This window comes from Neovison vison, chromosome 7, assembly GCF_020171115.1.
Source record: "Neovison vison isolate M4711 chromosome 7, ASM_NN_V1, whole genome shotgun sequence".
In the NCBI taxonomy this organism is placed as follows: Eukaryota; Metazoa; Chordata; class Mammalia; order Carnivora; family Mustelidae; genus Neogale; species Neogale vison.
This window is the reverse complement of record NC_058097.1, coordinates 64,309,061-64,324,185: the sequence shown is the minus strand read 5'-3', so window position 1 is coordinate 64,324,185 and position 15,125 is coordinate 64,309,061.

Genomic DNA, 15,125 nt, shown 5'->3' with positions numbered 1-15,125 from the left:
CTTGTGATCTCTCTTTCAAATAAATAAAGTCTTTATAAACAAAACAAAACAAAAAAAACCCCACCCACTTTTTTTAAAGAAATGGAACAATTAATCCTGAAATTTATGAATAAATAAATAAATAAATCCAGAAAAGACCTCAAATAACCAAAGGAATATTGTAAAAGAAAGGCAAACTTGGTGCCATCACAATTCCAAACTTCAAGCTTTATTACAAAGCTGTCATCATCAAGACAGTATGGTACTGGCACAAAAACAGACACATAGATCATTGGAACAGAATAGGGATCCCAGAAACAGACCCTCAACTCTATGGTCAACTAATCTTTGACAAAGCTGGAAAGAATGCCCAATGTAAAAAAGACAGCCTCTTCAATAAATGGTGTTGGGAAAATTGGACATCCACATGCAAAAAAAAATGAAATTGGACCATTTCCTTACACCACACACGAAAATAGACTCAACATGGATTAAGGACCTCAATGTGAGAAAGGAATCTATCAAAATCCTTGAGAAGAACACAGGCAGCAACTTCTTTAACCTCAGCAGCAGCAACTTCTGCCTAGTAACATAGCCAAAGGCAAGGGAAGCAAGGGCAAAAAAGAACTATTGGCATTTCATCAAGATCAAAACCTTTTGCACAGAAAAAAAACCACACAGTTAACAAAACCAAAAGACAACTGACAGAATGGAAGAAGGTATTTGCAAATGACATATCAGATGAAGGGTTAGTGTCCAAAATCTATAAAGAACTTAGCAAACTCAACAACCAAAGAACAGATAATCCAATCAAGAAATGGGCAGAAGACATGAACAGACATTTCTGCAAAGAAGACATCCAGATGGCCAAGAGATACATGAAAAAGTGCTCCACATCACTCGGCATCAGGGAAATACAAATCAAAACCACAATGAGATATCACCTCACACCAGTCAGAACGGCTAAAATTAACAAGTCAGGAAATGACAGATGCTGGCAAGGATGCGGAGAAATGGGGACCCTCCTACACTGTTGGTGGGAATGCAAGCTGGTGAAACCACTCTGGAAAAGAGCATGGAGATTCCTCAAAATGTTGAAAATAGAACTACCCTAGGACCCAACAATTGCACTACTGGGTATTTACCTTAAATATATAAACATAGGGATCCAAAGGGGCACATACACCCGAATCTTTATAGCAGCAATGTCTACAATAGCCAAAATATGGAAAGAACCTAGATGTCCATCAACAGATGAATGGATAAAGAAGAAATGGTATATTCACACAGTGGAATACTTTGCAGCCATCAAAAGAAATGAAATCTTGCCATTTGTGACAACATGGATGGAACTAGAGGGTATCATGCTTAGTGAAATAAGTCAATTGGAGAAAGACAACTATCCTATGATCTCCCTGATATGAGGAAGTGGAGATGCAATGTGGGGGGTTTGGGAGGTAGGAAAAGAATAAGTGAAACAAGATGGAATCTGGAGGGAGACAAACCATAAGTGACTCTTAATGTCACAAAACAAAGTGAGGATGGATGGGGGGAGGGGGGAGTGCTATCAAGTGTGTAAACCTGGCAATTCACAGTCCTGTACTCCTGGGGATAAAAATGCATTATATGTTATATATATATATATATATATATATATATATGGCTTGTCAACTACAAAGAGGAAGAAAATTGACTTCTTTGTTGCCACTTTGGGTGCATTTATTTATTTTTGTTCTCTGATTGCTTAGGGTAGAATTTCTAGTACAATATTTCACAGACATGGTGAGAGTGGACATCCTTGTTGTGTTACTGACCATAGGGGGAAACATCTCACATTTATTCTAATGAGGATGGTATTTGCGTGATCTTTCACAATATTGAAGAATTTTCTTCTTTCCCGACATGGCACATTGTTTTTAATCAAGAAAAGGTACTGTATTTTGTCAAATGCTTCCTCTGTGTCTGTTTAGGGGCCACATGGTTCTTGTGTTGTATCACATTGGTGTATTTACAGATGTGGAACCACCCCTCCATCCCAGGAACAAATCCCCCTTGGATGTGGTGAATAATCCTTTGAGTGTATTGTTGGATCCTGTAAAATATTTTTGGGGGAACAGGTTTCCATCCATGTTCATCAGGGATATTGGTCTGAAATTCTCCTTTATGGCGGGGTCAATGTCTGGTTTAGGGTTCAAGATAATGCTGCCCTTCTAGAATGAGTTTGGAACTTTTCCTTCCATTTCTGTTTTTAGGAACAGTTTCAGAAGGATAGGTATTAATTCTTCTTTAAGTATTTGCTAGAATTCCACTGGAAAGCCATCAGGGCCAAGACTGGTTTGTTGGGATGTTTTTGATTCCATTTATTTGCTGACTGTGGGTCTGTTTTGGTTTTCTGTTTCTTCCTCTTTCAGTTTTGGTATTTTACAGATTTCTAAAAAGGCATAGATTTCCTACAGATTGCCTAATTTCTTGGCATTTAATTGCACATAAAATTTCCTTGTTTGTTCCATGTTGGTAGATAAGCTCTCCTTTTTTATTCAGGATTTTATTTATTTGGGTATTTCTCTTTTATTTTTGAGAAGTCTGCCTAGGGTTTCATCCATCTTATTCATTCTTTCATAAAACATGCTCTTAGTTTCATTGATCTGTTCTACTTTTTAAAAAAAATCTGTATCATTGATTTGCACTCTAATATTTATTATTTCTCTTCACCTGCTGGATGTAGACTTTATTCGCTGTTCTTTCTCAGATACTTTATGTTTAAGGTTAGGTTTTGTATTTGAGAATATAATTTATTTCTTAAAAAAGGCTATTATTGTCATTACTTCCCACTTGGGACCACCTGTGCTGCATCCTAAAGACTTGGAATTGGCCTACATTTATTTTCATTTGCTTTCGTGTATTTTTAAATTCTTGTTTAATTTCCTGATTCATTCATTCATTCTACAGTAGAATGTTCTTTATCCTCCATGTAGTTGTGGTCCTTCCACATGCTCTCTTGTAATTAACTTCAAGGTTCATAGTACCATGTTCTAAAATATTCATGTTATAATGTCAATATTTTGGTACTTGTGAGACCTAATTTTTCAGCTCGTATGTTATCTCTTCTGGAAAACGTTCCATATAACCTTCCAAAGTGTGTTTTTCTGGTGTTTTCAGAGGCAATGTTCTGCATATCTCCGTGAAGTCCATCTGGTCCAGTGTGTCATTCAAAGCCCATGTTTGCTTGTTGATCTTCTGTGTAGATGATCTGTCCATTGCTGTGAGTGGGCTCTTAAATTCCTCTTGTATTACTGTATTCTTATCAAGGAGTTTCTTTAATTTTGAAATTCATTGGTTTGTATATTTGGGGGCTCCCAAATTAGGGGCACACATGTTTACAATCGCTAGATATTTTTATTGGGTACATCCTTTTTATTATATTATAGTGTCATTCTTCATCTCTTATAATAGCCTTCATTTTAAAATCTAGTGTGTCTAATGCAGAGGGATGGATCCTCCAGCATTTCTTACATGCCCATTACAATAATAAATGATTCTCAATGCCTTCAATTTCAATCTCGACGTGTCCTTGCCTCTGCAATGAGTCTCTTGTAAGCAGGATATTGATGGTTCTTGTTTTTATTCTTATCCAGGTTTATACACTATATCTTTTTATCGGGGCATTGAGTCCATTTGCACTCAGAGTGGTATTGAAAGGTATGAATTCAGTGCCATTGTATTACATGTAAAGTTGCTGTTTCTGTAGATTGTCTCTGTTCCTTTCTGGATTTTGGTTACCTTTAGGCTCTCTCAACACTCAGAGGATCCCCAAAAATGTTTACTTCTGGGTTGGTTTAGCGTTCACAATCCTTAAGTTTTGTTTGCCCTGGAAAACTCTTTATCTCTCCTTCTACTCTGAATAACTAGCTCCCTGGACTACATATTATTGGCTGCACAATTTACCCATTTAGCACATTGAATATATCAAGCATTCCTTTCTGGCCTTGCCGATGTCTGTGGACAGGTGTGCTGCCACCCTTATGTATCTACCCTTAGTGGTTAAGTTTCTCTTGTCCTGAGCTGCTTTCAAAATTTTCCCTTTATCACTGCACTTTGAAAGCTTGACTCTGATATGTCAAGATGTTGACATATTTTTATTGATTCTGAGAGGTGTTCTGTGTACCTGCTGGACTTGAGTACATGTTTCCTTCTGCTAGATAGGGAATTCATCAGCTCCAATTTGTTGAAATAAACTTTTTCCTCTTCTGTCCCTCTTGTCATCTTCTGGTACCTCTATTATCTATATATTATTTCACTTTATGGAAGTGCTGAGTTCTCAAAATCTCCCTTGGTGATCCAATAGTTTTCTTTTTTTTTATTTTTTAGCTTCCTTACTTTCCTTTATCTTCCATATCACTGACTTCCTCTTCTCCCTCATTCACAGTCCTTCCCATAGTCTTCATTTGGGACTGAATCTCTGTGATAGCATTTTTAATTTGGGTCCATCTAGATTTGTGTTCTTTTATTTCTACAGTGAGGGATTCTTTATTTTCTTCTATGATTTTATTAGACTGTCTAGTATATTTTGAATCATTGTTTTAAGTTCTAGTTCAGATAGTTGAATTATATCCATAGTGATACAATCCCTGGTAGTAAGTATGACCTACATTTCATTAATTTCAGGTGAATTTCTCCATCTCATTATTGTGTCCAGAAAAGAAAAGAAGAAAGAAAAGAGAAAATATAATGAGATGAATAAAACTAAATAAAATAAATTTTAAAAGAACTAAAAATTATTAAAAACAGATGAAAAATTATCACCTGAATGAATAAAAGGAATATCATAAAATTAAGTCTATAACGCCATGTAATAGTTTTTGATCCATTCAGTATTGTGATATATTATATATTATTTTTAAAGTGCTTTAAGATTAAAGAACAGAGATGTAGGGGAAATTCATTGATGAACAGGAGGTGATACAGTATACTTGAAGAGGAATTTGGCTTTTTAAATGGCTCTCAAAACATGTGGTGGATGTACCAACAGAAGACACAGGCAAGCAAAACAAAGTTGATTAAGAATAATAAAACAGCACTAGAGGTCATAATATGCTGGAAACATCCTCATGTTATAGGACGTTTAAGAAATCTTAATGAATTGAAGAGAATTATTAAATTAAAATATTAGGGTTCATATGTTCCTACAAAATGATCTAGAATTTCCTGCTTATATTTTGTATTCTATAGTATCCATAAATGATATTATATTTTGTAGAAAAATAATCATGGAGAGGGGACTGGAGGTTGGTATTAGATGCTACTGCAATATGCCTCTTATAGGGCAATGTAAAATCTTACTAAAAAGTAGATCTTGAATTTACTACTGGAAAAAACAAACCTTGATAGTGAAAAGTTTTTAGTTTGAACAATTTCACAGTTTTTAAAATTCAAATTCATTTTGAAAGTATTTTAGATTGATATTATTTAATATTACCAATTAAAGAATTATACCATGTATTGCCCCCTAAATCTACATTAATACTTTATATTAAAATATTTTGTTCAACAACAACAAAAAATAGTGGAAAAATAAGAAAAAAATGAATAAATAAACAAAATGCTAAAATATAAAAATACAAAGAATGCTATCTAGTGTTTTCCCTCAAAGTTGAAATTTTGCAGCCCTCTATGATCAGTAAACTTGACAGAAGTGAGTTGTGTGTGATGGTCTTCTGAGGGAGGGGTCTGTGGCACTGATTTTAAGATGTGCTTCAGGTGGAACAAATGCAACTATCCTAAGCAGAGGCAGACCTCCAGGTAATCCACCCTGGCCACCAGTATATCGCCTTGTAATACTCCCTGATGGCTTATAGCACCAATGGGTGGGATGAATATGGATTCACTCTTCTCTCTACCCAGAAGCTGAACATTTACAACCCAACTCTTCAGTGAGCTCTCACAGAAAGGCATTCCATCAGGAACACCTGGGTGGCTCATTTTGTTAAGCAGCTGCCTTCATCTCAGGTCATGATCCTAGCATCCTGGGATCGAGTCCCACATTGGGCTCCTTGCTCAGCGGGGAGCCTACTTCTCCCTCTGCCTCTGCTTGCCACTCTCTCTGCCTGTGCTCGATATCTCTCTCTCTCTGACAAATAAATAAAATCTTAAAAAAACAGAAAGGCATTCAGCCAGTCTTATCTCCTTGGTTTCTGTCAAAAGTCTGTGTTCACCCAGGCAGAGACAAAGGATTTTTATCTCAGGCATGCGACTGAATTCCAACTCCAATTTCTATGGGTTTCTGTGTCAGAATCATGCTGTGCCTCCTGGAATTTAGAGGTTTTGCTTTGCATCTGCCTTTTAATTTATTTATTTATTTATTATTATTTTTGTGTGTGTGTGTGGACTCTTACCAGGAATGTGGTCACCCAACTGTGCTGTGATTTGAAGTTTAGGACTACATAGAGCAAAAAGCCAGCACATAGCCTCATGGTTCTCTACCAGCTTTCTCCAACTGATATCTGATTACTATGAAGCATTCAGGCCCCAGCTGTTCTTCTTGTGACCCCCAGGATCCTCATGCTGCCACACCTGGGATTCTACCCTGCTTCAGGATATGAACACCTTTAATCCAGGGACATCCCCCAAAATAGTAAACTCTTAAGTTTAAATGGTGTACTTCATTGCTGATAAAAATTTGTGGCAGTCTTCTTAGCCCAGGTTCCTCCCATCTGTTATATCCACACCTGTATCACCCACACAACTTATTCCCACCCATGCCACTCAAACTCTGAAGCTGAAGCATACAACTCAGTAGGAGATGGATGTAGCTCTTTTTTTTCCCAAATTATTTATTTTCAGAAAAACAGTATTCATTATTTTTTGACCACACCCAGTGCTCCATGCAAGCTGTGCCCTCTATAATACTCACCACCTGGTACCCCAACCTCCCACCCCGCCGCCACTTCAAACCCCTCAGATTGTTTATCAGAGTCCATAGTCTCTCATGGTTCATCTCCCCTTCCAATTTACCCAAAAGCACATACCCTCCCCAATGTCCATAACCCTACACCCCTTCTCCCAACCCTCCTCCCCCAAGCAACCCACAGTTTGTTTCGTGAGATTAAGAGTCACTTATGGTTTGTCTCCCTCCCTATCCCATCTTGTTTCATGGATTCTTCTCATACCCACGTAAGCCCCCATGTTGCATCACCACTCCCTCATATCAGGGAGATCATATGATAGTTGTCTTTCTCCGCTTGACTTATTTCGCTAAGCATGATACGCTCTAGTTCCATCCATGTTGTCGCAAATGGCAAGATTTCATTTCTTTTGATGGCTGCATAGTATTCCATTGTGTATATATACCACATCTTCTTGATCCATTCATCTGTTGATGGACATCTAGGTTCTTTCCATAGTTTGGCTATTGTGGACATTGCTGCTATAAACATTCGGGTGCATGTGCCCCTTTGGATCACTACGTTTGTATCTTTAGGGTAGATTCCCAGTAGTGCAATTGCTGGGTCATAGGGCAGTTCTATTTTCAACATTTTGAGGAACCTCCATGCTGTTTTCCAGAGTGGTTACACCAGCTTGCATTCCCACCAACAGTGTAGGAGGGTTCCCCTTTCTCCGCATCCTCGCCAGCATCTGTCATTTCCTGACTTGTTGATTTTAGCCATTCTGACTGGTGTGAGGTGATATCTCATTGTGGTTTTGATTTGTATTTCCCTGATGCCGAGTGATATGGAGGACTTTTTCATGTGTCTGTTGGCCATCTGGATGTCTTCTTTGCAGAAATGTCTGTTCATGTCCTCTGCCCATTTCTTGATTGGATTATTTGTTCTTTGGGTGTTGAGTTTGCTAAGTTCTTTATAGATTTTGGACACTAGTCCTTTATCTGATATGTCGTTTGCAAATATCTTCTCCCATTCTGTCAGTTGTCTTTTGGTTTTGTTAACTGTTTCCTTTGCTGTGCAAAAGCTTTTGATTTTGATGAAATCCCAAAAGTTCATTTTTGCCCTTGCTTCCCTTGCCTTTGGCGATGTTCCTAGGAAGATGTTGTTGCGGCTGAGGTCGAAGAGGTTGCTGCCTGTGTTCTCCTCAAGGATTTTGATGGATTCCTTTCTCACATTGAGGTCCTTAATCCATTTTGAATCTATTTTTGTGTGTGGTGTAAGGAAATGGTCCAATTTCATTTTTCTGCACGTGGCTGTCCAATTTTCCCAACACCATTTATTGAAGAGGCTGTCTTTTTTCCATTGGACATTCTTTCCTGCTTTGTCGAAGATTAGTTGACCATAGAGTTGAGGGTCTATTTCTGGGCTCTCTATTCTGTTCCATTGGTCTATGTGTCTGTTTTGTTGCCAGTACCATGCTGCCTTGATGATGACAGCTTTGTAATAAAGCTTGAAGTCCGGAATTGTGATGCCACCAACTTTGGCTTTCTTTTTCAATATCCCTTTGGCTATTCGAGGTCTTTTCTGGTTCCATATAAATTTTAAAATTATTTGTTCCATTTCTTTGAAAAAGATGGATGGTACTGTGATAGGAATTGCATTAAATGTGTAGATTGCTTTAGGTAGCATAGACATTTTCACAATATTTATTCTTCCAATCCATGAGCATGGAACATTTTTCCATTTCTTTGTGTCTTCCTCAATTTCTTTCATGAGTACTTTATAGTTTTCTAGGTATAGATTCTTAGTCTCTTTGGTTAGGTTTATTCCTAGGTATCTTATGGTTTGGGGTGCAATTGTAAATGGGATTGACTCCTTAATTTCTCTTTCTTCTGTCTTGTTGTTGGTGTAGAGAAATGCAACTGATTTCTGTGCATTGATCTTATATCCTGACACTTTACTGAATTCCTGTATAAGTTCTAGCAGTTTTGGAGTGGAGTCTTTTGGGTTTTCCACATAGAGTATCATATCATCTGCGAAGAGTGATAATTTGACTTCTTCTTTGCCGATTTGGATGCCTTTAATTTCCTTTTGTTGTCTGATTGCTGAGGCTAGGACTTCTAGTACTATGTTGAATAGCAGTGGTGATAATGGACATCCCTGCCGTGTTCCTGACCTTAGTGGAAAAGCTTTCAGTTTTTCTCCATTGAGAATGATATTTGCGGTGGGTATTTCATAGATGGCTTTGATGATATTGAGGTATGTGCCCTCTATCCCTACACTTTGAAGGGTTTTGATCAGGAAGGGATGCTGTACTTTGTCAAATGCTTTTTCAGCATCTATTGAGAGTATCATATGGTTCTTGTTCTTTCTTTTATTGATGTGTTGTATCACATTGACTGATTTGCGGATGTTGAACCAACCTTGCAGCCCTGGGATAAATCCCACTTGGTCGTGGTGAATAATCCTTTTAATGTACTGTTGAATCCTATTGGCTAGTATTTTGGTGAGAATTTTCGCATCTGTGTTCATCGAGGATATTGGTCTATAGCTCTCTTTTTTGATGGGATCCTTGTCTGGTTTTGGGATCAAGGTGATGCTGGCCTCATAAAATGAGTTTGGGAGTTTTCCTTCCATTTCTATTTTTTGGAACAGTTTCAGGAGAATAGGAATTAGTTCCTCTTTAAATGTTTGGTAGAATTCCCCCGGGAAGCCATCTGGCCTTGGGCTTTTGTTTGTTTGGAGATTTTTAATGACTGTTTCAATCTCCTTACTGATTATGGGTCTGTTCAGGCTTTCTATTTCTTCCTGGTTCAATTTTGGTAGTTTATATGTTTCTAGGAATGCATCCATTTCTTCCAGATTGTCAAATTTGTTGGCGTAGAGTTGCTCATAGTATGTTCTTATAATAGTTTGTATTTCTTTGGTGTTAGTTGTGATCTCTCCTCTTTCATTCATGATTTTATTTATTTGGGTCCTTTCTCTTTTCTTTTTGATAAGTCTGGCCAAGGGTTTATCAATTTTATTAATTCTTTCAAAGAACCAGCTCCTAGTTTGGTTGATTTGTTCTATTGTTTTTTTGCTTTCTATTTCATTGATTTCTGCTCTGATCTTTATGATTTCTCTTCTCCTGCTGGGCTTAGGGTTTCTTTCTTGTTCTTTCTCCAGCTCCTTTAGGTGTAGGGTTAGGTTGTGTACCTGAGACCTTTCTTGTTTCTTGAGAAAAGCGTGTACCGCTATATATTTTCCTCTCAGGACTGCCTTTGTTGTGTCCCACAGATTTTGAACCGTTGTATTTTCATTATCATTTGTTTCCATGATTTTTTTCAATTCTTCTTTAATTTCCCTGTAGACCCATTCATTCTTTAGAAGGATGCTGTTTAGTCTCCATGCATTTGTGTTCTTTCCAAACTTCCTCTTGTGGTTGAGTTCTAGCTTCAGAGCATTGTGGTCTGAAAATATGCAGGGAATGATCCCAATCTTTTGATACCGGTTGAGTCCTGATTTAGGAACGAGGATGTGATCTCTTCTGGAGAATGTTCCATGTGCACTAGAGAAGAATGTGTATTCTGTTGCTTTGGGATGAAATGTTCTGAATATATCTGTGATGTCCATCTCATCCAGTGTATCAGTTAAGGTCTTTATTTCCCTGTTGATCTTTTGCTTGGATGATCTGTCCATTTCAGTGAGGGGAGTGTTAAAGTCCCCTACTATTATTTTATTATTATTGATGTGTTTCTTTTATTTTGTTATTAATTGGTTTATATAGTTTGCTGTGCCCACGTTGGGGGCATAGATATTTAAAATTGTTAGATCTTCTTGTTGGACAGACCCTTTGAGTATGATATTGTGTCCTTCCTCATCTCTTATTATAGTCTTTGGCTTAAAATCTAATTGATCTGATATAAGGATTGCCACTCCTGCTTTTTTCTGATGTCCATTAGCATGGTTAATTCTTTTCCACCCCCTCACTTTAAGTCTGGAGGTGTCTTCGGGTTTAAAATGAGTTTCTTGGAGGCAACATATAGATGGGTTTTGTTTTTTTATCCATTCTGATATCCTGTGTCTTTTGATTGGGGCATTTAGCCCATTAACATTCAGGGTAACTATTGAGAGATATGATTTTAGTGCCATTGTATTGCCTGTAAGGTGACTGTTACTGTATATTGTCTCTGTTCCTTTCTGATCTACCACTTGTAGGCTCTCTCTTTGCTTAGAGGACCCCTTTCAGTATTTCCTGTAGAGCTGGTTTGGTGTTTGCAAATTCTTTCAGTTTTTGTTTGTCCTGGAAGCTTTTAATCTCTCCTCCTATTTTCAATGATAGCCTAGCTGGATATAGTGTTCTTGGCTGCATGTTTTTCTCGTTTAGTGCTCTGAAAATGTCATGCCAGCTCTTTCTGGCCTGCCAGGTCTCTGTGGATAAGTCAGCTGCCAATCTACTACTTTTACCATTGTATGTTACAGACTTCTTTTCCCGGGCTGCTTTCAGGATTTTCTCTTTGTCACTAAGACTTGTAAATTTTACTCTTAGGTGACGGGGTGTGGGCCTATTCTTATTGATTTTGAGGGGCGTTCTCTGAACCTCCTGAATTTTGATGCTCGTTCCCTTTGCCATATTGGGGAAATTCTCCCCAATAATTCTCTCCAGTATACCTTCTGCTCCCCTCTCTCTTTCTTCTTCTTCTGGAATCCCAATTATTCTAATGTTGTTTCGTCTTATGGTGTCACTTATCTCTCGAATTCTCCCCTCATGGTCCAGTAGCTGTTTGTCCCTCTTTTGCTCAGCTTCTTTATTCTCTGTCATTTGGTCTTCTATATCGCTAATTCTTTCTTCTGCCTCATTTATCCTAGCAGTGAGAGCCTCCATTTTTGATTGAACTTCATTAATAGCTTTTTTGATTTCAACTTGGTTAGATTTTAGTTCTTTTATTTCTCCAGAAAGGGCTTTTATATCTCTGGAGAGGGTTTCTCTAATATCTTCCATGCCTTTTTCAAGCCTGGCTATAACCTTGAGAATTGTCATTTTGAACTCTGGATCTGACATATTACCAATGTCTGTATTGATTAGGTCCCTAGCCTTTGGTACTGCCTCTTGTTCTTTTTTTTTTAGTTGTGAATTTTTCCGCCTTGTCATTTTGTCCAGCTAAGAGTATATGAAGGAGCAAGTAAAATACTAAAACGGTGGCAACAATCCCAGGAAAATATGCTTTAACCAAATCAGAAGAGATCCCAAATCGTGAGGGGGGATTTCTCCCCCCTTACGATTGGGTGAGGGATCTCCTCTGATTGGGATCTCCTTTGATTGGGATCTCCCAATCTCTTCTGATTGGGATCTCTTCTGATTTGGGGATAAAAAGAGGTTCAAAAAGAAAGAAAGAAAAAAAAGAAAAAAAGAATTAAAAAAAAGAGATTGAATTAAAAATTCAATCAAGAATTTAAAAAAGAATTAAGAAAAAAAAGATTGAAGAGATTAGGATCTCTTCTGATTTGGGGATAAAAAGGTTCAAAAAAAAAAGAAAGAAAAAAAGAATTAAAAAAAAAGAAAATGAATAAAGAAATGTATAAAAAAGAAAAATATATATATATTAGATAATCTAGTTAAAAAACGTTAAAAAAGAAAAGGGTAAAAGTTATAAAAAATTTTAGCAGAAAAAGAGAAAAAAAATGAAAAAGAAAAAAATTAAATTAACTGCAAGACTAAAAAATTACAGGCAGAAAGCCATGAGTTCCGTGGTTTGTTTTCTCCTCCTCTGGAATTCTGCTGCTCTCTCCTTGGTATTGAAACTGCACTCCTTGGTAGGTGATCTTGGTCTTGCCTGGATTTCTTGTTGATCTTCTGGGGGAGGGTTCTGGTGTAGTGATTCTCAAGTGTCTTTGCCCCAGGCGGAATTACACCGCCCTTACCAGGGGCCGGGCTGAGTGATCTGCTCGGCTTTGCTTTCAGGAGCTTTTGTTCCCTGAGCGCTTTCCTTAGAGTTCCAGAGGACAGGAATTCAAATGGCGGCCTCCTGGTCTCCGGCCCGGAGTAGCCGATAGCCCGAGGCCCCGCTCCCCTGTGCGCCCTCAGCGAACAGCTCCTAGTAACTCGCGTCTGCCTAACCTCCGGCCGCGCTCCGAGCTCACCGAGCCTGCGACCGGTTCAAGGCAACTCCGAGCTGCAAGCTTACTGTCGGCTCTGTCTCTGCAGTCGGCTTTCCCATTCCAATATCCGCAAGCTCTGCGACACTCAGACACCCCCGATCCTTCTGTGACCCCGCGGGACCTGAGGTCACGCCAACCCCGTGTGGGCTTCGCCCCGGTTTAGCCTCCGGAGCGATGTCCCTCAGCGGAACAGACTTTTAAAAGTCCTGACTTTGTGCTCCGTTGCTCCGCCGCTTGCCGGGAGCCGGCCCCTCCCCCCGGGGTCTATCTTCCCGTCGCTTTGGATTCACTTCTCCGCCAGTCCTACCTTTCAGAAAGTGGTTGTTTTTCTGTTTCTAGAATTGCTGTTCTTCTTCTCTTAGATCTGCCGATGGATTTGCAGGTGTTTGCAATCTTTAGATAAGCTCTCTAGCTGATCTCCTGCTAGCTGAAGTAGTCTCAGCCTGCTACTTCTCCGCCATCTTGACTCCTCCCTGGATGTAGCTCTTGAAGTGGATCAGGATCTTGCTCTGGGGCTGGTGCTGTAACTTGATGAAGAGAAAGTATCCACACCATGATTGACTTTTTGTGTCCTTCTAAATAAAGGAAAGTTTTCTTATCACTCAATGTTTTCTGACCCCATGAAGGAATCCCTTGGAGGTCTCTTCTGATCACTGGTAATTGGCACAGTGATCTGAGTTTACTCATTACTCCTGGCCTATCACAGCTGGTGGAGACTTGCTCTGTTTGGCCCAAGCTGTTCCAGTCCATATAAGGAACCCCTTGACCTCACCTCAGCAACTCTCTGGTTATCCTCCCTCTACAACTCTTCCCTTCTTGTTTTCTTTTCTTTTTCTTTTTATTTTTTATTTTATTTTTTTAAAGATTTTTTATTTATTTATTTGACAGAGAGAGACCACAAGTAGGCAGAGAGGCAGGCAGAGAGAGAGAGGAGGAAGCAGGCTCCCTGCTGAGCAGAGAGCCTGATGCGGGACTCGATCCCAGGACCCTGAGATCATGACCTGAGCCGAAGGCAGCGGCTTAACTCACTGAGCCACCCAGGCGCCCTCTTTTCTTTTTAATAAATAAAATTTAAAAAATAAAGATTGAGCATACAGGTGTATATTTAGGCCTTCAAAACCCGAATGGAAACAACCTCCTATGTGTATTTGTCATTATTCCCCCTAGTGCTGATGGTGTCAGAGGTGCAAGACAGCCCATGGAGTGAGAAGGCCCATGGTGGAGGGACTCTTGGTTCCTGAAAGACCATATGAAAGAGATCTGTCTCCAAACTGAAGATTCACATAGAACCCTCGTGGTAAAATTTATGGTGATATGCTACCAAAGTTTGGAGAGTCATTTGGTAATTCGTCATAACATGATATACCTACAACATGTTGAAATCAACAAGTAAACTTCATTTGTTAACAGCCTAGAACCTATAAAATATGACCAGAGAAGTATCTGGCTTCCTCAGCCAGTAGGGCATGTGGTACTTGATCTCAGAGTCATGAGTTTGAGCCCAATATGGAACATAGATTTTCCTTAGGGCTGGAAAAAAAAAAAAAAGATCTTACACATGACGAGAATAAAATAGGCTTTGGCAGTAGAGTTGTTCAAGGCGGACTGAATACTCTAGGCTGTTCTTTCAGCCTCTGGGCCCTGAGCACTCCGATGGTGCCAGTGTTTATCAGGCAACAAGTATCTCTCTCTAGAAGATCAGGGTCTAGAGGGGAAGGTGGACAGACATGAACCAAAAATGTGAATGAAAAGAGATTTACCCCATAAGAAAAGAGCAAGGGATTATAACTGGGTCCTGAGCTCCACCAAGTGAGGGGTGTGAGAAGGCTGTGCTGAGAAGAAATTGAGAATTCCTATGGCAGGAAAAAAGAAGACAGCCCTGCACAAATCAGAGTATATTTAGTCTGGCAGAGGGCACCATGGTGCAGAGGATTGGAAAAAATATGACATTGCTACAGTGGAGTTAGAAACAAGGCCTAGGGGATTGGCAGAAGCTAAAGAGAGGAGCAGGGAGGAAGGGGAGGAGGGCCAAGGCCTGGGGAAGGTGAACAGTATCAGTACCCTGCTCCTAGTTCTGTGTGACCACATTACCCCACACTCAGTGGCTTAACCAACAAACAATTC